Source organism: Stomoxys calcitrans, chromosome 3, assembly GCF_963082655.1.
Source record: "Stomoxys calcitrans chromosome 3, idStoCalc2.1, whole genome shotgun sequence".
NCBI classification, from domain to species: Eukaryota; Metazoa; Arthropoda; class Insecta; order Diptera; family Muscidae; genus Stomoxys; species Stomoxys calcitrans.
In genome coordinates, this window is record NC_081554.1 from 72,063,913 (window position 1) to 72,087,590 (window position 23,678).

General features: G+C 41.2%; 1 protein-coding gene across 1 annotated transcript in view; it reads left to right on the plus strand.

The window, feature by feature from the left end:
- Positions 1–23,678, plus strand: part of LOC106087012 (protein sax-3) — a 435,183-nt gene that overhangs the window by 234,800 nt on the left and 176,705 nt on the right. The gene's annotated exons all lie outside the window — the stretch shown is intronic.

Below are 23,678 nucleotides of genomic sequence, written 5' to 3' on the forward strand. Positions count from 1 at the left end.
AGGTTTTGGGGTGGGGCGGCCCACCTAAGTATCCCATCTGATATTTGGATGCCAAATTTTTTTTTAGGTTACTTTAACAGAGCACGCAAAATTTTGCTTAAATCGCACTACCTATCTCCGAGATATGGCGTTTCCGGGAATAAGGGGAAAGGGGCAGGGTCCACTCCGCCTTCAGATATCAAAAAAGGTAGTACCCTATTTTCACCACGTGATCATTATGCACCATCTGTGAAAATTTCAAGAAAATAGGTTCAGCCGTTTTTAGTCTATAGGGAACACACAAACAAACAAAAGAAAGGTATTTAAGAGTAGAGTACGAATTTGGTATACAAATTTCACTCTTAAGTTTCGGGGGGGTCCCCCACCCTGAAAAATGCTCCAAGAGGTCACTTGCACTGCTTTGGGCAATATGAGTATCAAATGAAAGGTATTTGAGAGTAGAGTTCGAACATGACATTAAAATGTTACCCTAAGTGTCGGGGGCCCTCACCCCCAAAAACACCACCCAACAGGACACTTTAACCGCTTTGAGTAATATGGGTATCAAATAAAGGGTAATTAAAAGTAGAATACAAATCTGAGACAAAAAAATATTCTTTAGTGTCTGAAGGCCCTCCCCACCACCCCAAAATCCCCAGCAGGACAAATTTACCGATTGCGAAAATTTGGATGTCAAATGAAAGCTATTTAAAGATAGAGTCCAATGCTGATATAAAAATTTATTCCTTAGTGTCTGAGGCGCCTCCCCACCCCCCCCATATTGTACCGATTGATACAATATGGGTATCAAACGAAAGATATTTGAAAGCTGAGTACACATCTGTCATAAGAATTTGGTCCGAGGTGTCTAGGGGGCCTCCCCAAGACGGGCATAAATGTCCAACGTCACAAAATGGGTTTCGAATGAGAGGTCTTTGGGACCTGACTACGAATCTGACATGCACAAATAGGAGAGAGTCTGGGACCGGCCCACAGATGGATTAGTTAAAAATTTATGATTGAAATTTGCAAAAGAACTCCTTGTGGATTTATACACCAACTACTAGGCGAACCGGGCCCACACCGCTGCGCCTTTTATAACTCTCTAATATCTTTTTAGGGCTGGTAGACTTTGCTCTGAATGCGGATTTCGAATTAATGCCATTGTAGCCTATGACGCTGAACGCGTTTAAATAGTGGCGAGAACATCGGACAAAGCGGTGTTAATCTCTTCTTGATGACGGCGACATTTGTCATGCATGGTCATTTAAAAAATTTTCCCCAAAGAGGTGTCGGACTGCGGGACGCCGTTCGGACTCGGCTATAAAAAAAGGTCCCTTATCATTAAGTTTAAACTTGAATCATTGATGTGTGACAATTTGCAAGGGGTTCTGGTTCCTGGTGGTAATGTTCTCATTAGGGGAAGGATGGCACCTCAGACATTTTGACTCATATATGGATATCAAATTCGTGCTGCACATCCAAATCCCTTTGATTTGAGCCCCATATTGCCATGGCCGATAAATATGAACCGTCTGGAAGATGTTTTGGGGCTGGGGCGGCCACCGGTACTTTGCACTGAAAATAGATATCAAATTCGTACTTTATTCCCACAGAAAAGAAATACAGTACTTTAGGTTATACCCCAAAACACTTGGCTTCAAAATTTGATATCGAATTCGTTTTCTACTCTCAAATACCTTTCATTTGAGTCCCATATTGTCATAATGGGTCAAATAACCCATTTGACGTGTGTTTAGGAGGAAAACACTTGAACGCAAATTTTAATGTCATATTCGTAATCTACTCCCTTCTACCTTTCATTTGAGTCCCATATTGACATGAACTTCGAATATATCTGTCTAGAGGAATTTTGTAGTTTCCTTCCAGACAAACATACACAATCCATTAAAATTTTAAGAAAATCTGTTCAGCCAAGTATCATATAGTCATAATGGGTCTAATGGCGTTTTTGAGGGGTAGGGTGTCCCCCTATACTTCGATTTGATTTTGTATGCCAGAATCGAAATCTGCTCCGGAATACCTTTCATTTGAGACCCATATTGAAATAAACATCCAATATGTCTGCTTCGAGGGGTTTTGGGGTTGGGGCGGCCCGACGGGTACTCAGACTCAAATTTTAATACCATATTCGTGTTCTACTCTCCAAAACCTTTCATTTGTTACCCATATTGTCCCGATCGGTCAACTGTTGATTTTGGCTTGTGTTTTTGGCAAAAGGGGGAGGGTGCGTTCCCCTTACGATATCGAAAAATTATATAGCTTATGTTTCCTTCCAGACCAACCAACACAATAGACGAAAATTTCGAGAAAATCGTTTCTGCCGTTTTTCAGTCTATACGGAACAAACAAACCGAGCTCCATCTATCCATGATTGGCTACTGTGCCCATTTTGGGCGTTTTTTGTGGGAGTGGGGTGACGCACTTTGCTTCGACATGAATTTGTATGCCAGATACGTTATCTACTCCCACATACTTATCATTTGATACCCATATTGTCGTTATGGGTCCACTTTTTATTTTGGGTGTTTTTTTTTTTTGGGGTAACGGAGGAGGGTCCGCCCCCATTCGTTATCAATAAATTATAAAGCCTATTCCTACTTCCTGACCATATTCGTAATCTACTCCCGAATACCTTTCATTTGAGTCCCATACTGTCACCATCGTCAAATAACCCTATTTTAAGGGGTTGTGGCTGGAGCGCCCCCCCATGTACTTGGACCCAACTTTTATTATGAAATTCGTACTCTACTCTTGAATACCTTTTATTTGTATCCCATATTGTCTCGATCGGACCACTTTTATTTTTGGGTAGTACTTTTGGGGTAAGAGGGAGGGATATCAAAAAATTATATAGCCTATTTTTCCTTCCAGACCAACCTTCGCAATCTGTGAAAATTTCAAGGATTTGATTTTCAAGGATTTTTGAGTCTATACGGAACAAACAAACACAAATTGAATTTTATATATGAGATATCTATACATGGACCGATTTGACCCAATTACAATCCCACTAAATATTTATCAATTAAATGTATTTAAACCAAATTTCCAGTGGCTACCTTTACATGTTCGAAAGTTTGCGTTCTTTCAACATAAGGTCTTGAAGCTATACTTCGAGGTGTTGCAAGTGGAATGACAAATTTATTATATCTCCATCTAATGGTAGAGGGTATGAAAAATGTTAAATAGGTTTGAGCATCTGAGCAGATGAGGCAGTGCTTGGAGTATTTGAGAGAAAGATTCTTCGTAAAATATTGGGTTGCCCAAAAAGTAATTGCGGATTTTTCATATAGTCGGCGTTGACAAATTTTTTCACAGCTTGTGACTCTGTAATTGCATTCTTTCTTCTGTCATTTGTCAACGCCGACTATTTGAAAAATCCGCAATTACTTTTTGGGCATCCCTACAACGGCTGCGTTGGCTAAGTCATGTTGTCAGAATGGATGAAGAAGCTCCAGCAAAGAAGTCTTTTGAAGGCAAACACGGTGGTACACGCAAGCCGGGAAGATCAAAAGCCCGATGGAAAGCTCAAGTGGTGGGAGACTCTTCGAAACTTGGTGTCAGAGATTTTAGAATGAGCGCGGAAGATCAAGGCGCTTGGAACGATATTCTACGTTCGGCTATTGGAACAAATAATTTGTCATAGCCAATTAAACTAAAGTAAGGGTTTGAGCATCCAGTGCCTTAGAACTTTTTTGATAGAAATAAATTTTTCAACAAATAATCATCATTCTCAACCACTGACTTTATTTTGTTCAACTTTAAACATGAAGGTAATATGAAAATACACCAACTTTAATTCCTAAATTTTGGTACGAGTTGGCTGGACATATTTTTATTTCACTTCCTAATGGAGCTTTCCATTTTTGAAATGGGACTCATTTGGGGATTTTTTTTCTTTTCTTACTTTACTCCACCTTACTCCTTTTGATGCTTTTGTGCTTTAAGCCTAGAGGGCATTCATATTTTCATCTTTGCAGATATTTTCCTACTTTTTTGTTGATTGTGCGAGAGAAGAACTTTGTTTTACCATAGCCACCGCCGCCGTCGCCGGCAAACCAAAGAAAGAAACACAGCCACAATGTGAAATGTGGTCTGCATTAATCTTTATTCGGGTTTAATTTTCTGCCTGACATTGCACTGGGTGGGAGAGACAGGGAGTTTTATGTTGTGTTGTTGTTTTTCCCTCTATATTTTCTTTTGCGTCGTCTGTGTCGGAAAATATAAAAAAAGTCATTTGTTTATGAGCACGACCAAGACCACGACCATGACGATGAAGATAATGATGGTGAGGATGACGATGACGATGGCCATGAGGTAGGTGCTCTTGATGATGAAGCTTGCCGGCTTGCTTGCTTGCTTACTTACCTGTATTCAAGCTCAACTTCATATGATTTTCATATTCAAAAGGAAACTGACAGCAGGACTACGGATGTCCAGTTTATTTATGTGTGTGTGTGTGTGTTTGTGTATATGTGTGTTGAGCAGCTTACTAATTACTTTTTGTTGCTCTCGGTTGTTGTGTTAAATGTCCGTAGTTATGGACAAATTCGTTTGCATGAGATCCATTTTTACTGTTTACAGTGAAATATGCCTGAGGTATGTGCGGACGTGCGTTTCATTTTTTTTTTTGTTTTTTTTTTTTGTTTTTGGGACAGCACAATTTTTCCCCAACTTAAAACAACTTCATTAACGCTAAATAAACATGAAAACCTTTTGATAAATTTGCAAACGTATTCATGGTGCAGGCAGAGTAGACAGAAAACATTGGGTTGAAAAAAACTCTCAGAAAAAATATTTTCATAGGTAAGGTAAATCAATGATTGAAGGTATAATGTTTGATCACAAGATCAAATGGGATTCAAATAAAGGTAAATCTTTGTTTCTAGGGGTCTAGTAAGCTCGGAATTGCGTATAAAAATACCTACGCGGATAGAAATAAGACCCCATGCATAAATTTGCAAATTTCCCCACCAATATCTCATAGAGCAACAGCCAGACTCAAATGGAGCCAAAATGCACTTCAGTTCTAGATTGTTTTGACATCATAACTGGACATTCTTATTATGGTAGCACATCAAACGGAATCCCTTTACATGTTGAAATAGCTGAGTTTAATATTGGTTGCCCAAAAAGTAATTGCGGATTTTTAAAAGAAAGTAAATGCATTTTTAATAAAACTTGGAATGAACTTTAATCAAATATACTTTTTTTACACTTTTTTTGTCAACGCCGACTATATGAAAAATCCGCAATTACTTTTTGGGCAACCCAATATAAGCGACCTGTACCTAATCTAGAGGAATACCTGGATTGATATACTAACTCTGATTATCCACTTGTAACACAATGTCAAAGTTTTCAGCCCATAGTGCCAGCAAATTTCATTAGCAAAACTTAACTCTAGACAGAAATAATGATGACTCAGTTGTTGCTTCCTGGCACAAAAATTCCCGGATACCGTACTGAAACTGTGGATGCTGTGCTTATATGCCATATATACTCGTACTCGTACTCGTACTCGTACTGCTACTCATGGTAATGCAGCTCGCTGATGATTGCTGCTAATACTCATACTACAGCTCTCGACTGGCAGGTTGATGATGCCTGATGTAGATAATGACGTTGACTATGGAACTGATGAAAGGAAACACAACCTTTAGGAACTGGAAAAGTTGACTAAAGTAAAATGACAACAAAAACTACGTTTAAAATGCTAACAAAACTCATCTAAAATTGAATGTATGATTGCAAGTGAAAATGAGTTGAGTGCATAGAGGGGAAACCTATGAATCTATGCCAGTGTTATTGGGGTGGCTTGCAAAGGAAATAGGTATTGAAATGAAATATTGAAACAAATTTGTTTTGACAAGTGGCAGTGAAAATTTAGATTTTTAGCAAATACCAGCGGAAACGGGCCCGCTCCTATGCCCCCTCTTTCAATCTCTATTAACTTTTATTTGAGACCTATATTGCCATGTTGGGGAAATGAGTTCTCTTTGGGGATATAAGTTAGGTTTAAGTGGCAGTCTGCCATCAGACTCACTTAAACGATTTTATCCATTGTGATACCACAGGAACAGAAGAAGGAAGAAGCCTTCTAGTTGCTACCATTGAACCATCCAAATCGCTTTAAAAGCCCAACAACTTGCAATGTGAACATTTGCTAAATCGGACAGGTTCCCAATGGGAACCTTAACCGGAACTCCTTTAGTCTGCTAGTGCGGAACACACACACAGAAGGTATTCTATAGTCTCTCCTTCCTCGATGTCCTCACAGCTTCTGCAAAAGTCGTTGCTGGCAACCTTCAGTCTGTCAGCATGTTTTCCAATTAGACAGTGGCCTGTCATGACGGACACAATGACTGAGATGTCTGTTCTAGCCAATGGCAGCAAAGCAGAAGACCTCTTTAAGTCTAAATTAGGCCACATACAATAGTTTTGGAATCCTCACAGCCCCCAATTTGTGACCATGTATCATTCGTTGTCCTTTGGTCTTGGTCCTGGAAACTTAGCCTACATTTCGCCCGAGGCATACTCACAGATTCCAGTTTCCCTGTAGTGCAGCGTAGTTCCTAGTCTTGTATAGCGGATGAGTCGCTATACAACTCCCTGGGATATCTCTGTGGCCCGGCACCTAGAAAAGGTGAATTTTGAACTGTTCAGCCATCTCGTTGGGAGATCTGCGACAGTCAAGGGCGGTTTTTGTATTCAGAAATACGTTCTCCAGGGATATAATGGCTGCCTGGCTGTCTGAGAAGATATTTATGCCAATCGTCGTAATGGCATTATATCTCAGCCATTCCACCACATTTATACTTGCAAGGATCTCCGCTTGATACACACTGCATTGGTCGGGTAACCTTTTCGTTATGACCGGTTCTAGATCTTTAAAGTTCAACCCAAAGCCGACCTGGTCGTCTTGTTTGAAATCATTCGTATAGAAGTCTATGTTACTTCTGTTACCATGGATATCGTTGTTCCAATACGTTCTATCAGCAACAGATGTACAGTACTTTTTATCAAAAAGCGACTCAAGTAGGGTGTAATCTACACTACCTGTAACATAGGGCATTGCATCAAGGATAACACAGTGTCCGTAACCGTCACGTAACTAAAACGTAAGCTCCCTTAGCCTCACGGCAGTAGTCGCAGCAATTTGTCTAGCCACAATGTCTAGGCATTAGATAAAGCATTAAATTCAGTGCCATTTTATGGTGTCGCTCTTGGATCCGGTTGACTATTGAACAGTATGTGGTCTTTTGAAGCGCCGTCCACCATACCACAACACCATACACCATTGGAGGTGTATAGGGCAAGAGTTGCCTTTCTTGCCCTGAAGTTCAATTTCCTGCCCAGCAGTCTTGAAACACACTGCAGTGGTGGGGTAACCTTTTCAATATGACCAATTCTATGTCTTTAGAGACAACCCCAAAGCCCAACTGGTCGTCTAGTTTGGAACCATCCGTATAGAAGTCTATGTAACTTCTATTACCAGGGATATCGTAGTTCCAATACGTTCTATCAGTAATAGATGTACAATACTTTTTACCAAAAAGCGGCTCAGGTAGCGTGTGTTTCACACTGCCTGGAACATCGCACATGAGCAATGAGAAAGCGTAACATTAACCTCACGGCAGGGGTCACTGCAATTTGAGTAGCCACAATGTCCAGAGGCATAAGATGTAGCATTAAGTTCAGTGCATCAGAGGGTGTCGTCGTCAGTGCGGCTGTGATGCACAAGCCATCCTTTCGAAGCGGTTAAGTATTGAGCAGTAGGTGGATTTTTGAAGCGCCGTCCACCAGACCACAACACCATACAGCAATATAGGTCTGACAACTACAGTATATGCCCAATGCATGACGCACGGTCTAAACCCCAACTTTTGCCCATGGCTTTCTTGCAGATATATAGGGCAAGAGTTGCCTTTCTTGCCCTTTCCAAAATATTGGTTTTTTCCTGACCAACCAAACACCCAGTTATTTTCAGCTTTCTGCAAATGGAACATATTCTCCTTCCAAGGAGACAGGTTCCAATGTAGGCAACTTGTATATCCAGCTGAAAAGAACTACATCTGTCTTGCACGGATTTATACCTCGGCCACTTTCGGTAGCCCACTTTGCTATTGCACGTAGAGCTTCCTGAAGCATATCTCTTATAGTGCTATGGTGGGATATACTCTCAGGTATTTTCCCTAAATACTTTTCTTTTGAGTCCCATATTGCCATGGTCGGTGAATATGTCCTGTTTTGAGGATATTTTTTGGGTAAGGTGGACTCTCAAAGATCGTTCTTTACACCCAAATAGCTTTCATTTGAGCCCTATATTGCCATGGTCTGTAAATATTTCTGATTTGGAGGAATTTTGATCGTGGGCCTGCCCCTCAAACACTTGGTTCCATTATTGGATATCAGATTTGCTTTCTACTCTCAAATACCTCTTATTTGAGTACCAGATTGTCGTGGTTCGTTACTATAGCCATTTCGTGGTCCTTGGCGTTTGGTCGTCACTTATGCTGGCGATATTTGTGAGGCATTCAGCCATGCAAAAATTCTGCACAAGGAGGCAGCGCGCCGTTTAAAATTAGCCATAACAAGTAAATGCGTGCTAAGTTCGGCTGGGCCGAATTTTATATCCCCTCCACCATGGATCGAATTTGTCACATGTTAGAGATATACTAGGTTTGGCTGTTGGAGACCAAAGTGGAAATCACTGTTCGAAATTTTAGCCAAATCGAATAAGAATTGCGCCTTATAGTGAGTGGTTCAAGAAGTTATATCGGATCGGATTCCGATTAAAACCATACTTGGCACCGTTGTTGGAAGTCAAAGCAAACCACTTCATGTAAAATTTCAACCAAATCGGTTAATAATTGCGCCCTCTAGCGAATCAAGAAGTCAAGACCCGAAATCGGGTTATAAGGGAGCTACATCAGGTTATAAACCGATTAAAACCATACTTGGCGCAGATGGTAGAATTTAAACCAAATTACTTCATGCAAAAAGAACTGCAGCCTCTAGCGGCTTAAGAAATCAAGATCCGAAATCGGTTTATATGGAAGCTATATCAGGTAATGAACCGATTTAGAACATATTTAGCACTGTAATTAGAAGTCACAGCAAAATTCTTCATGCTAGATTTCAGGCAAATCGGATAATATTTGCGCCCTCTAGAGGCTCAAGAAGTCAAGATCCGTAATCGGTTTATATGAGAGCTATGTCAGGTTGTGAACCGATTTCGACCATACTTGGCACAGTTGTTGATGGTCAAACCAAAACACTTCTACTTATAGTAAAAACAAACCACTTCATGTAAAATTTCAGCCAAATCGGTTAATAATTGCGCCCTCTAGCGGCCTGAGATATGAAGATTCGAGATTGGTTTATAAGGGAGCTATATGAGGTTATAAACCGATTAAAACCATACTTGGCAGAGTTGTTGATGGGCAAACCAAAACACTTCATGCTAAATTTCAGCCAAATCGGATAATAATTGCGCCCTCTAGAGGCTCAAGAAGTCAAGATCATAGAAAGGCTTATATGACAGCAAGGATACCCGGTGCAAAATGTCAGCGTCATAAGAATTGCGACCTCTAGAGGGTCAAGAAGTCAAGATCCAGGATGGCTTTATACCGCAACTATATCAAAACATGGCTCGATATAGCCCATTTACAATCCCAACCAACTCACACTAATAGAAAGTATTCGTGCAAAATTTCAAATGCCTAATTCAAAGTTAGCGTGCTTTCGACAGATGAACACACGACCGAACGGACAGACAGGGCTAAATCGATTTAGGATGTCAAGACGATCAAGAATATATATACTTTGTTGGGTCCCTTATCAATATTTCGAGAAATGACGAAATTAGTATACCCCCCCCCCATTCTATGGTGGAGACTAAACAATAAAAAGAAGGTCCATTATCAATGATCTAAAAATTTGTATCGGACAGCACTCATTGATTTGCTAGGAGTCTCCCCGCTGTGTTGTAATCAAATATTTGGGGACAAAATTTTACGATAAACATGTCTGATTAGGGACCTCTTGCATCACAATTGCTGTCGTTATATTCCATGATAATCACTTGCTATACCTAATGACATTCTAACACCCAATTTCTTTGTTATTACAAAACTTAACCCCTTTTAACGTCTAGAGTATTTTTCTACACCCTTAACTATTTTCCAACCTTTGACTTCTAGTAAGAGATCATTAGATAAAATTTATTTGCCCTCCACCCTTATACAATCTTCTATTCTTATTCAAATAGAAATAAACGGGCACACACGCACATCTGTGTGTGTGTGTGTGTGGGTGGGGGTCTATGATAAATTCATTTGCATTGTTTATTTGTCTTTAACTTGAAAATGTTTTACGAGTATGTTCAAGCAAAACAAATGACATCCTTGCCAACCTGCGCCATCCTTTTCAGCATTACATGTCTTCTCTCAAAGCTATGCATATGGAAGTTTCATTTAAGTTTCTATGGATTTGAAAGTACACCTACGTACGTAAAGTTGTATTTAGAAGAGGGCAATGTCTACACTTGGAAAATTGTAAATTTTTATAGTTAAGAATAATAATTTTTATATCTTTACAACAAGAGATTTAATTTAGGGGTTTTATGCACAAATTCTGCTATCAATTGTAAAGAAATGCATATGCAAATTTGTCCATGAACTTCCCATTAAGGGGCAAACTTCTCACATATCCGAGTCCGAACAGCGTGCTGCAGTACGAAACTTCTTTGGAAGAAGTTTTTATTTGTCTCCCCACATGTCTCCCCACATGCTATCACTTGCCACCCCGATTTTTCATAAGTGAGCTCGTAGTCCTATGTGGCCCGCTGTAATACCGAAAGATATACTGACCTCCTTCTTACTTCCTCTCAGTAATAGACTCGTCTTCTCATGATCTGGATCTTCCCAAAGGATGTTCACCGTCCCACCGACCGTTTCGTTGTTCCACAGTATGACATGAGCGTTCTTCGACCAAGCCCTTAACTCGGACTATTTATTGACGGCAGTCCTCTGACCTTCACTTCCAAATCGTCTTCCTTTTCATTCCTCTTTACTCTGCTATGACCCGGCACCCAAAGAATGCGGATTGTGTCATCCCCAGGGAAGGCGTTAATCTACTTCTTGCACTCCAGGACTGCTCGTTACCTTACCGTCCTGGTTGTTATTGCTCTGATGGCCAGTTTACTGTCCGTAATGATGTTCACACGGGAAGCCACCGTAGCGCAGAGGTTAGCATGTCCGTCTATGACGCTGAACGCCTGGGTTCGAATCCTGGCGAGACCATCAGAAAAACATTTTCAGTGGTGGTTTTCCCCTCCTAATGCTGGCACCACTTGTGAGCTAATATGCCATGTAGAACTTCTCTCCAAAGAGGTGTCGCACTGCGTCACGCCGTACGGACTCAGCTATAAAAAGGCGGCCCCTTATCTTTGAGCTTAAAACTTGAATCGGACTGCACTCATTGATATGTGAGAAGTTTGCCCCTGTTCCTTAGTGAAATGTTCATGGGCAAAATTGCAATTTGCAATGATGTTCACACTCGACAGCTCACGCATTCAGTGATCGCTCGGATCTCTGCTTGCAGGATCGTATTATGGTCAGCCAATCGAAAATAGATCTCAGTCTCTGGGTTCTCAATATTGACCCGCCCAGGGCCACTCTGTCCTCTAGCATTGATCAATTCGTGTAGTTTTTTATTCCAGATGTCAATATAAGAGTTCCATCAATCCTGTCTGCCTCTGGCAGCTGATTCTCGCACTCGACCTCTAGTGTCATCTAGGGTATCCGATCGGGGCAAAATGTCTTGACAAAAATGTTGAGAGATCCAACACAACTGACTCTCTCAAATTTCAGTGAAATCGGTTAAAAAATGTGGTTTTAAGGGGCCTTAGCCCATAAATCAACAGATCGGTCCATATGGGGGCTAAATCAAGATATAGTCCGATATAGCCCATCTTCGAAAGTAACCTGCCAATGGACAAAAAAAAAAAGTTGCAGCTCAATATCTCCATTTTTAAAAAGCTGTAGCGTGATTGAAACAGACCGACGGACGGACATTGCTAGGTGGTCACCAGGAAACGTGAGTACGGCCTTTAGAGGTAGCATGCCATGGATGGACTGCAGCTGCCGTTGTTTCTGGTAGACAGATATCTGGGCTTGATTCTTGAGCAGAAACTTAACTGTTAAAGAAACGTCTAGAAATGAGTCGGAAGTGGACTGGGAGGGCTTAGGAGGAGCTTAAATTATTCTGATGGGATTAAGCAACCTGCGGTAATTCGGCCCCTGTTTTCGTCTGCCTGACTATAGGTCCTGTAGGCGCAAATCGGAGCCATAGCAGAATGCGTGAGGTGGTATGGTATTAACGAGAGGATGTCGGTTGTGTACATCTTTTCGGACAGTAAACTGGCCAGCAAGGCTGTAACAACCACGACTGTATGATGACGAACAATATTGGAGTGTAAGAAGGACATTAATGCCTCCTTTGAGTACGGCACGATCTACATTGTTTCGTTGCCAGCCCATAGTGAAGCTTTTGGGGAACAAGAGGGCAGATCACTTGGATGTAAGGGCCAGAGGGCTGCCATCAACAAACTTGGTGAATGTGTCACGAAGGGCGACGCAGTTCGAGTAAAGTGGATGCAAAGAGGTCTTCCGCTTTTCGGTCGCTGGCTAGAACAGACGTCTCAGTCATTGTGTCCGTCATGACAGGTCACTGTGTGATCGGAAATAATGACTACTGTCTGTCTGATGCTGACAGACTGACAGCAATTTCTTCTGCAGAAGCTGTGAGGTCGGAAAGAAAAGAAAAACTATAGAACATCTCATGTATGGATGTCCCGCACTGGCAGTCAGAATTAGTTTCACTTTAGGTTCTCATTTCTTTGAGAACTTGTCTGATATAGCGGATGTGAACATTCGCTAGATATTGGGATTCTCCAAGCGAGCTGGATAGTTCAATGGCAGGAACTAGACACAGTGATCCTTCTCCTGATCCTGTGGCATCACAATGGTCGAAAACGTCTAAGTCTGATGGAAACTAACACCAAGCCAAGGGGCAAACAGCGACCGCCATGGTCAACAGAGCAAAAGCTGTAAGAGCACCACACGATTGGGACATCTATAAGGCTGAGCTGAGAAAATATAAGGGCGAGTTAAGAAAGGCTCAGAAAAAATCCTGGGCAGAAATATACAGCTCCGTGGAGGATACACCTGAGGCCTCTAGGCTAAAGAAGATTCTGTCCTCGAGATCTATTACGGTGGGGTATATTCAAAAGTCAGAGAATGTATGGACATTGTCTAGTGAGGAAACAGTAGAGCTACTTATTGATACCCATTTCCCGGGAAATTCTCCAACGGACAAAGTGGAGCCAGAAGAGGTTGTCACTAATATGCATTCATCGGAAGCTATTAGGGAAATTGTGTCTGAGCCGAAAATTCTTTGGGCGATAAGAAGTTGCGACTCCTTTAAGTTGCCAGGCCCTGATGATGTATCACCGGTTGAATTACAAGCTTTGTCTGATAGACTGGTTCCTTGGCTCAGGGAGATATACTCTGCTTGTATCAACATGTCATATATACGTGTGGGATGGAGGGACACAATGGTCATTTGAATTCGAAAAACAGCAAAACCTTGCCACAAGAAGGCGAAAGATTTTCTTCCTATTAGTCTGTAAAGGATGCTTTATGCTGAAGACTTTTGAGAGGTTGATAAAAACATATCTTAGGGTAAAGATCCCTGGAATCGCCTGTCGCGGCAGCAGCATGCATATAGTAAAGGCCAATCCACTGAAACAGCCCATCACGACCTAGTCGGTTACATAGACCCCCCTCTCTCGCTGTCAAAGAATATACAATGGTAGCATTTCTTCATGAAGGAGTTTCTAGGCATCGACTCTACCGTATGAAAGTTTGTTAAAAACTTAGTTTCTGACAGAGATGGGTCAGCAGAGAAACCCTCTTTAAGGAGGTGTACTGTCTTCTCCACTTTGGAATATAGTCATTAGCAATATATTATTGTCTCTGAAAGAAAAAGTTGTGTAAGTGGTCGCGTATGCTGATGACGTGGAAATTGCTGTTATTGGGAATTTTCCCAGTGCTCTAAGAGTAACTCTTCAGGAAGCTTTACGTGCAGCAGCAAAGTGGGCTACCGAAAGTGGTCTAGGTATAAATCTGTGCCAGACAGAAGTAGTTCTCTTTAGCAGGAGATACAAGTGGAACCTGTCTCCTTGGCAGGAGATAATGTTCCATTTACAGAAATCGCTAAATACATGGGAGTTTTCTGGACAGGAAATTGAACTTCAGGGCAAAAAAGGCAACTCTTGCCCTATACACCTCCAGGAGAGCCATTGGCAAAAGTTGGGGGTTTAAACTGAGCGTCATGCATTGGGTATATACTGCAGTTGTCAGATCTATAATGGCATATGGTGTCGTGGTATGGTGGACGGCGCTTCAAAAGACCCCCTACTGTTCAATAGTCAACCGGATCCAAGGGCGACACCATCAGATGGCACTGAATTTAATGCTTTATCTAATGCCTGGACATTGTGGCTTGACATATTGCTGCGACTTCTGCCCTGAAGCTAAGGGAGCTTTTGTTTAGCCATGAGGCGGCTACGGACACTATGTTATCCTTGATGCAATGCCCGATGTTACAGGTAGTGTGAATTACATCCTACCTGAGCCGCTTTTTGATAAAGAGTGCTGTACTCCTAGTCCTGATAGAAACGATTCGAACTACGATATCCCTGGTAACAGATGTTACAAAGACTTCTACACGGATGGTTCCAAACTAAACGACCAGGTGGGCTTTGGGGTGTACTCTAAAGATCTAGAACTGGTCATATCGAAAAGTTTACCCGACCACTGCAGTGTGTATCAAGCAGAGATCCTTGCAATTAAGCAAGTGGTGGAATGGCTAACATATTGGGTTGCCCAAAAAGTAATTGTGGATTTTTTAAAAGAAAGTAAATGCATTTTTAATCAAACTTAGAATGAACCTTAATCAAATATACTTTTTTTTCTAAAGCAAGCTAAAAGTAACAGCTTATAACTGACAGAAGAAAGAATGCAATTACAGAGTCACAAGCTGTGAAAAAATTTGTCAACGCCGACTATATGAAAAATCCGCAATTACTTTTTGGGCAACCCAATATAATGTCATAACGACGATTGGCAAAAATGTCTTCTCAGACAGCCGGCTGCCTGGCTGTCTGAGAATTAAATGCCTGGATAATGTATTTCCGAACACAAAAATCGCCCTCGACTGTCGCAGATCTCTCAACGAAATGGCTGAACAGTTCAAAATTCACCTGTTCTTGGTGCCGGGCCACAGAGATATCCCAGGGAATTCTAAAGTAGACGAGCTTGCGAGACTAGGAACTACCTTGCACACTCCAGGGACACTGGAATCTATGGGTATGCCTCTAGCGACATGTAAGCTAAGTTTTCAGGATCAGGCCCGAAGGACAACGAATGATAGATGGTCACAAAGTGGAAGCTGTGAAAATTCCAAAACTATGTGGCCTAATCTAGATTTGAAGAGGTCTTTCGCTTTGCTATCATTTAGAAAAGACGTCTCAGTCTTTATGTGCATCATGACAGATCACCTAATCACATCGGAAAACATGCTGACAGACTGAAGGTTGCCATCAACGATTTTTGCAGAAGCTGTAGGGACATCGATGAAGAAGATACTATAGAACACTTTCTGTGTGTGTGTGTCCCGCACCAACAGTTAAAAGGAGTTCCACTTTAGGTTCTCATTTCTTTGAGAACTTGTCTGATTTAGCGGATGTGAACAAGTTATTGGGCTTTTTAAAGCGATCCGGTTCAACGGTTGGAACTATTGGGCTGCCTTAAAAATGCATTTACTTTCTTTTAAAAAATCCGCAATTACTTTTTGGGCAACCCAATAGAAGGCATCTTCCTTCTTCTGTTCCTATGGTATCACAATGGACGAAAACGTCTAAGTGAATCTGATGACAGACTGCCGCTTAAACCTAACCTATCTTCCTTCTCCAGATCCTGTGATATCACAATTGCCGAAAACGTCTAAGTCTGATGGAAAGCTAAAACTTGCAGCTAACTCGTCTAAGTGGACGCATAATGCACTGTAGAAGATTGAAACTTTCGAAGAGATGACAAACATTCTAAAGTAGATACAAATCCTGACCAAAAGGGCTAATATTGAGGGGTAGTAAGAACAAGGTCTCTATTTCGTTATCGTTATGCCACACATAGCCTGTGTAAGCAATGCAAGGAAGATGATGAGACCTTGGAACCTTTTTTATGTCAAAGCGCAGATTTCGCTGCTGACAGATTCCGGTACTTAGTTGGAAATACGAGGCCAGACTTGAACCAATTTAGGGGCTGACAAAGAGCCCCTATTGTGACATCCAACTTGCATATACACTTCTGTTCTATCTTCCAATAATCCCACATAAATAGTAGTATACCCCCATACTAATCTAGTCATTCCGTTTGTAACACCTCTAAATATTCGTCAAAGATCGTCTCGACATTCTGAGTCGATCTAGCCATGTTCGTCCGTCTGTCCGCCGCTTGAAATTTTGCACAGATGCTTAATATCGATGTAGGTCATTGGGGAATTGCCATATCGAATCCAAATTGGGCCATATCTGTTCAGATTTAGCTATAGCTACCACATTAACCGATCTTCCGATTTGACTTCTTGAGCCTCTGGCAATTTTGGTCCGATTTGACTGAAATTTTGTATATGGTGTTCTTTTATGACTTCCAACAACGGTCCAGAACAAAAAAGAACACCACATGCAAGATTCTAGCCAAATCGAACAAAATTTGGCTAAAATTCCTCTTGTAAGGGCTCAAGAAGTCAAATCGGGTGATCGGTTTATATGGAAGTTCTATCTGGTTATAGACCGATTTGGACAGTTGCTATTGGGATCACCAATAATTTTTTTTAGTGCATCCCAGAAACCCTTAGTTGCTTGCCCTCTTAAAATTTTACTTTTACATACGAGCGACTATATCAAAGTCTAAGTTTATTTTTATCACAAAGACCAATGCGCATCTACATATTCGTATTCGTATTCGTATTTGTATTCGTATTCCATTTTCTTGCTTTCAAACATTTCATTAGATATGTATGCAGTTCTCTTGAACATTTTCATTACGTTTCTATGCGAAGAGGTGAGCGAGCGTTGTTGTGTCCACGCCCTCATTCCATTTACATTGATGTCTGGGTTCTATTTTAATTTAAATGAAGTGATTCCGCTACTTTTGTCCCTTAGTTGTGCTGTGCTTTGGCTGTTTAAATCCTTTTAAATGCAAATACAACGAGCGAATAATATCCCAGTTCCATTCATTCTCATCACCATGGCCTATCACCATTACCAGCAACAGCGATAAGAAGAAGTCCCGTCATAGTCACCGCCATCATTATCGTCATTATTGTCATTATCCTTGCGGCAAATGAGTATTTATGCTGGCTGGATTTTTTCCCACTCTGTTTAGCTTTTTTCTCTTCATACTATTTGTAGTTGAATTTAATTATTATTTTTCTCCTCGTTGGTTTTAAGAGAATTATTTTAATTTATTTTTTTTTTTTTTTCTGAACAATTTTTATTTGTCTATAAAGGGTTAGTGAAGGGCTTGCTGCTAATGTTATGCTGTGAGTTTATTTTTGTAAGTTTTAAATGTATGTGCATAATTAATTAAAGTATAGTGTAAAATAAGCCGTAATAAGGAGAGCATATAACTTGATTTTGTTTGTAGTGGAAAATGAGAAGGACCCTTTGAAAAGCAAAGCTAAACTGCTATCAAAACTTCTTTTTACAAATGAAGTAGTAAACAGTTTTTTTACAATGGTGTTTACCAAGAGTTGAGTACAAGAGTTGTGATTTTTTTACCGTCTTCTTTACGAAAAGCTGGTAGTTGTACTTCACCATACCATATCAGCTCACCCAATGAGTTCATTGCAGCATACATAAGAAAGATAAGAGATAGCAGATCCTAAATCCTCTAAATCACTTTCTGATTCGATTTAATCATGTCCTTCTGTCTGTCTGACCATGTACTCTTGTAATGAAGATACAGATCGCATTTCTTGTCCGAATGTCTAAACCTCAAGGTACATCAAATACCTTGTTTGGTCAAAGGACGAATGTGATGTCAGTCTTTCGCTAGACTTATTTAGACACTTTGGTTCATTTTGAAAACACATGTATAAGACAAGAAAATTGCCTCCAAGTTCCTAACGAACAAGCCAGATAGGTTTAAAACCCTAATACCTTTAACTCGGAGTATTCCTTCTTCAGCAAAACAAGTAAAAAGGCGTTAAGTTCAGCCGGGCCGAAGTTTGTATACCCACCACCTCGGGTGTAAACCACCTTTTGTCGTAATCCGGTGAAAAATGCATAATTTATGCCCCAATAGCAGCTCTAGCGAAATATGGTCCGATTTGGACCAAATTCCACACGGATATTGAGTGGTCTAGTAAGTAGAAGTCATTGTTCATTATTTTGTGGAACAAAATATTGGTCTATGTGGTAGCCATATCCAAATATAGACCGATCTGAACCATATACGGTTCAGATGTTGAAAAGCCTAACATAAGTCACTGTATCAAATTTGACGCCTTTTATGGGCCCAAAACTTTAAATCGAGAGATCGGTCTAAGTGGCAGCTTTATCCAAATCTGAATCGATCTGAGCCAAATTGAAGAGGGCTGTCGAAGGACCTAACACAACTCTCTGTCCCAAATTTCGGCGACATCGGATAATAAATGCGCCTTTTATGGGCCCAAAGACTTACATCGAGAGATCGGTCTATATGGCAGCTATATCCAAATCTGGACCGATCTAAGCCAAACCCCAGAAAGATGTCGAGGAGCCTAACCTAACTTACTGTTTCAAATTTCGACGACGTCGGATAATAAATGCGCCTTTTGTGGGCCCAAAACCTTAAATCGAGAGATCGGTCTATATGCCAGCTATATCTAAATCTGGACCGATCAGGGCCAAATAGAAGGAGGATATCGGAAGGCATAACAAAATTCACTGTCCAAAATTTCGGCGAAATTGGACAATAAATGTGGCTTTTATGGGCCACAGATCTTAAATCGAGAGATCGGTCTATATGGCAGCTATATCCAAATATGGAATGATCTGGGCCAAATTCCAGAAAGATGTCGCGGAGCTTAACCTTACTTACTGTTTCAAATTTCGACGACATCGGATAATAAATGCGGCTTTTATGGGCCCAAAACCTTTAATCGAGAGATCAGTCTATATGGCAGCTATATCCAAATCTGAATCGATCTGAGCCAAATTAAAGAGGGCTGTCAAAGGGCCTAACACAACTCTCTGTCCCAAATTTCGTCGACATCGGACGATAAATGCGCCTTTTTTGGGCCCAATACCCTAAATCGAGAGATCGGTCTATATGGCAGCTATATCCAAATCTGAATCGATCTGAGCCAAATTGAAGAGGGCTGTCGAAGCACCAAACGCAACCCTCTGTCCCAAATTTCGGTGACATCGGACAATAAATGCGCCTTTTATGGACCCAAGAAGCTAAATCGAGAGATCAGTCTATATGGCAGCTATATCGAAATCTGGACCGATCTTGGCCAAATTCCAGAAAGATGTCGAGGACCCTAACCTTACTTACTGTTTCAAATTTCGAAGACATCGGATAATAAAAGCGAGCTTTATGGGCCCAAAACCTTAAATCGAGAGATCGGTCTATATGGCAGCTATATCCAAATATGGACCGATCTGGGCCAAATTCCAGAAAGATGTCGAAGGACCTAACGCAACTCACTGTCCCAAATTTCGGCGACCTCGGACAATAAATGCGCCTTTTATGGGACCAAGAAGCTAAATCGAGAGATCAGTCTATATGGCAGCTATATCCAAATCTGGACCGATCTGAGCCAAACTCCAGAAAGATGTCGAGGAGCCTAACATAACTTACTGTTTCAAATTTCGACGACATCAGACAATACATGCGCCTTTTATGGGCTCAAGACCTTAAATCGAGAGATCAGTCTATATGGCAGCTATATCCAAATCTGGACCGATCTGAGCCAAACTCTAGAAGGATATCGAGGAGCCTAACCTAACTTACTGTTTCAAATTTCGACGACATCAGACAATAAATGCGCCTTATATGGGCCCAAAACCTTAAATCGAGAGATCGGTCTATATGGCTGCTATATCCAAATCTGAATCGATCTGAGCCAAATAGAAGGAGGACATTGGAAGGCATAACAAAATTCACTGTCCAAAATTTCGGCGAAATTGGACAATAAATGTGCTTTTTATGGGCCCAAGACCTTAAATCAAGAGATCAGTCTATATGGCAGCTATATCCAAATCTGGACCGATCAGGGCCAAATAGAAGAAGGATGGCGACTGGCCTAACACAACTCACTCTCCTAAATTTTAGCAATATCGGATAATAAATGCGCCTTTTATGGGCCCAAGACCCAAAATCGGCGGATCGCTCTATATGAGCGCTATATCAAGATAAAGTCTAATGTAGTCCATCTTCGAACTTAACCTGCTTATGGACAAAAAATTAATCTGTGCAAAGTTTCAGCTCATGCTATCACTTGCCGCACCGATTTTACATAAGTGAGCTCGTAGTACTATGGGTTGCCCAAAAAGTAATTGCGGATTTTTTAAAAGAAAGTAAATGCATTTTTAATAAAACTTAGAATGAACTTTAATCAAATATATAATTGCCATTTTGTTCAATAACCTTTTGCCATCTTCCTGGCAAATTTAGTATTCCACGCTCAGAGAACTTCTGGCCTTTATCTACAAAAAACTGAACCAAGTGCGATTTTATAGCCTCATCATTGCCGAAAGTTTTACCATTTAAGGAGTTCTGCGAAGATCGAAATAAATAGTAGAGTGATGGTGCAAGGTCAGGGCTATATGATGGATGCATCAAAAGTTCCCAGCCAAGCTCACTCAGTTTTTGGCGAGTGACCAAAGATGTGTGCGGTCTAGCGTTGTCCTGGTGGAATATGACACCTTTACAATTGACCAATTCTGGTCGCTTCTCCTTGATGGCTGTATTCAATTTGTCCAATTGTTGACAGTAAACATCCGAATAAATCGTTCGATTCCTTGGAAGCAGCTCAAAATATACCACACCCTTCCAATCCCACCAAACAGACAGCATAACCTTCTTTTGGTGGATATCAGCCTTTGAAGTGGTTTGAGCTGGTTCACCATGCTTGGACCATGATCGTTTTCGACTTACGTTGTTGTAAACAATCCATTTTTCATCTCCAGTTATGATTCGTTTTAAAAACGGATCGAATTCATTGCGTTTAAGATGCATATCACAAGCGTTGATTCGGTTTGTTTAACGAATTTCTTTCAATACATGTGGTACCCAAATATCAAGCTTTTTCACCAGTCCAAGACTTTTTATGTGATAATGAACGGTTGATTTTGGTATATTTAACTTCTCTCCTATCTCACGCTCAGTTACATGACGATCCAACTCCATTAATGCTTGGATTTGGTCATCATCAACTTCATTTGGCCTACCTGAACGTGGCTCATCTTTAAGTGAAAAATCTCCAGAACGAAATTTGCGAAACCAAATTTGACACTGTCTTCCTTTTAAGGCTTTATCACCATACACATCTCGTAATTTTTTAGCAACCTGCTCCGCGTTTTTTCCTTTACGGAAATGATAAAGTAAAATATGACGAAAATGCTCCTTTGTGGGCTCCATATTAAAATTGACGCCAAACAAACAAATGTAACTAAAACTTCACGCACTTTTTTTCTAAAGCAAGCTAAAAGTGACAGCTGATAACTGACAGAAGAAAGAATGCAATTACAGAGTCACAAGCCGTTGAAAAAATTTGTCAACGCCGACTATATGAAAAATCCGTAATTACTTTTTGGGCAACCATATATGTCCCGTTATGATACCAAAAGCTATACCTCTTCTTGCTTCCTATCAGTAATAGCCTCGACTTTTCACGATCTGGATTCCCACATAGGATTTTCACCGTCCTACCGACTGTTTCACTGTTCCACAGTGTTATATGCGCATCTGCCCACGTCTTTAAATCGAACTGCGTTGACGCGAAAGGCTTCGGGTTAACAAAGTTTATTGACGGCAGTATTCTGGCCTTCAACGCCAAATCGTTTGGCCTTTCATTGCCCTTATCTCCGTTATGGCCCGGCACCCAAAAGATGCGGATTTTGCCATTCATAGAGAAGACGTTAATCCCCTTCTTACACTGCAAGACTGTTCGTTACCTTACCGTCCTGATCGTTATTGCCCTTATGGTAATTTTACTGTCCGTAAAGATGTTCACAGTCGATGTCCTCGCATCAGTACCACACCACTTCACGCATTCCTTTGTCGCCCTGATCCCCGCGTGCAGGCAGTCTAAAACATATTTCAGTGACTGGGTTCTCAATGTTGAACCCCCTCCGTCTTCTGACTTTGATCCATACGTGTAACATTTTCTTCCATATAGTAATACTGGGGTTCCGTCTGGCCAAGACTGTGCCGCTGGCAGCAGTGGCTCGCACTCGACCTCAAGTGTCGTCTCTGGTATTCGGTCCGGATTATACCGTGATGGTATGAGCTGCTCCCATCCTCAATCCATTCTTCCATCGTCTTAAGTCTCATAGCCGCAGTGGCTGCCTCACACTTAATCTGTATGTCAATGGGTCGGATATCTAGAATAGTCTCCAGTGCCCTAGTGAGTGTGGTCCTCATCGCTCCACCTATGCCAAGACAACATATTCTCTCAACCTGTTGTATGGTCCTTATGTTACACTCTTTCTCCATAGCAGTACACCACTCTACTGAGGGGTTAGTAAGTATTGATCTAATCACGCTCCTGTAGAGCCATAGAACTATCCTCGGATTCAAGCTGGATTCATTTCATGCCTACGGTCCGTTTACATAGTGCCCAACATCTGTTAGCCTTCTTTGTATGCACACCTTGGATTTAAACCAACTGAATGACCTATTTTTACTAGTCTTGTCGGTTCCAGTCACTTTTGGCATAGCTGTAATAGTAGCAGTCTCAAAACAGATTCATCGTAAAAAGATATTTGTCCATGGTTGTTCTTGTTATTGTTGTAGCAGTTTGTTGTGTTCTATCATTCGCCTGCTTGATTCTGTTGAGTTTCCAGATCCAGGAACTCTGCTACAAAGATGGGGTGCATCCAGAGGGATCTGGGTCTGAGTCGAATGGGTCTGGCTGGGCAGTTTAACAGGTGACGTGTGTCGTGTGGTCCCTGGTCACAATCGGGACATACATCTTGCACGTCGGCATCAATACTTGCTCTGTAGGAGTTGAGGCGACTGCATCTGCTGGTATGTAATTGGGCAAGAAGTACTCTGGTTTGCCGGGGGAGGTCAATTTCTTTAGGTGCAATGATAGGCTGTCGTTCTCCAAGGACTACATTCACCCGGTAGTTGTTCACCGCATCTGCTACCTTGTCTGCATGAACGTTGTCTAGATCCGCTTAATATGCAGTTTAATTTAGAGGTTCTCCCTTGTAGCGCTGAACCTCACGCTCTAGATCATGTTGATCAAGAGCCAAGTCGCTATCCGATTTAGCTCAGTCTGTTAATTGTAAATTAACAATTAACAATTAAATTGCACCTCTGAGATAA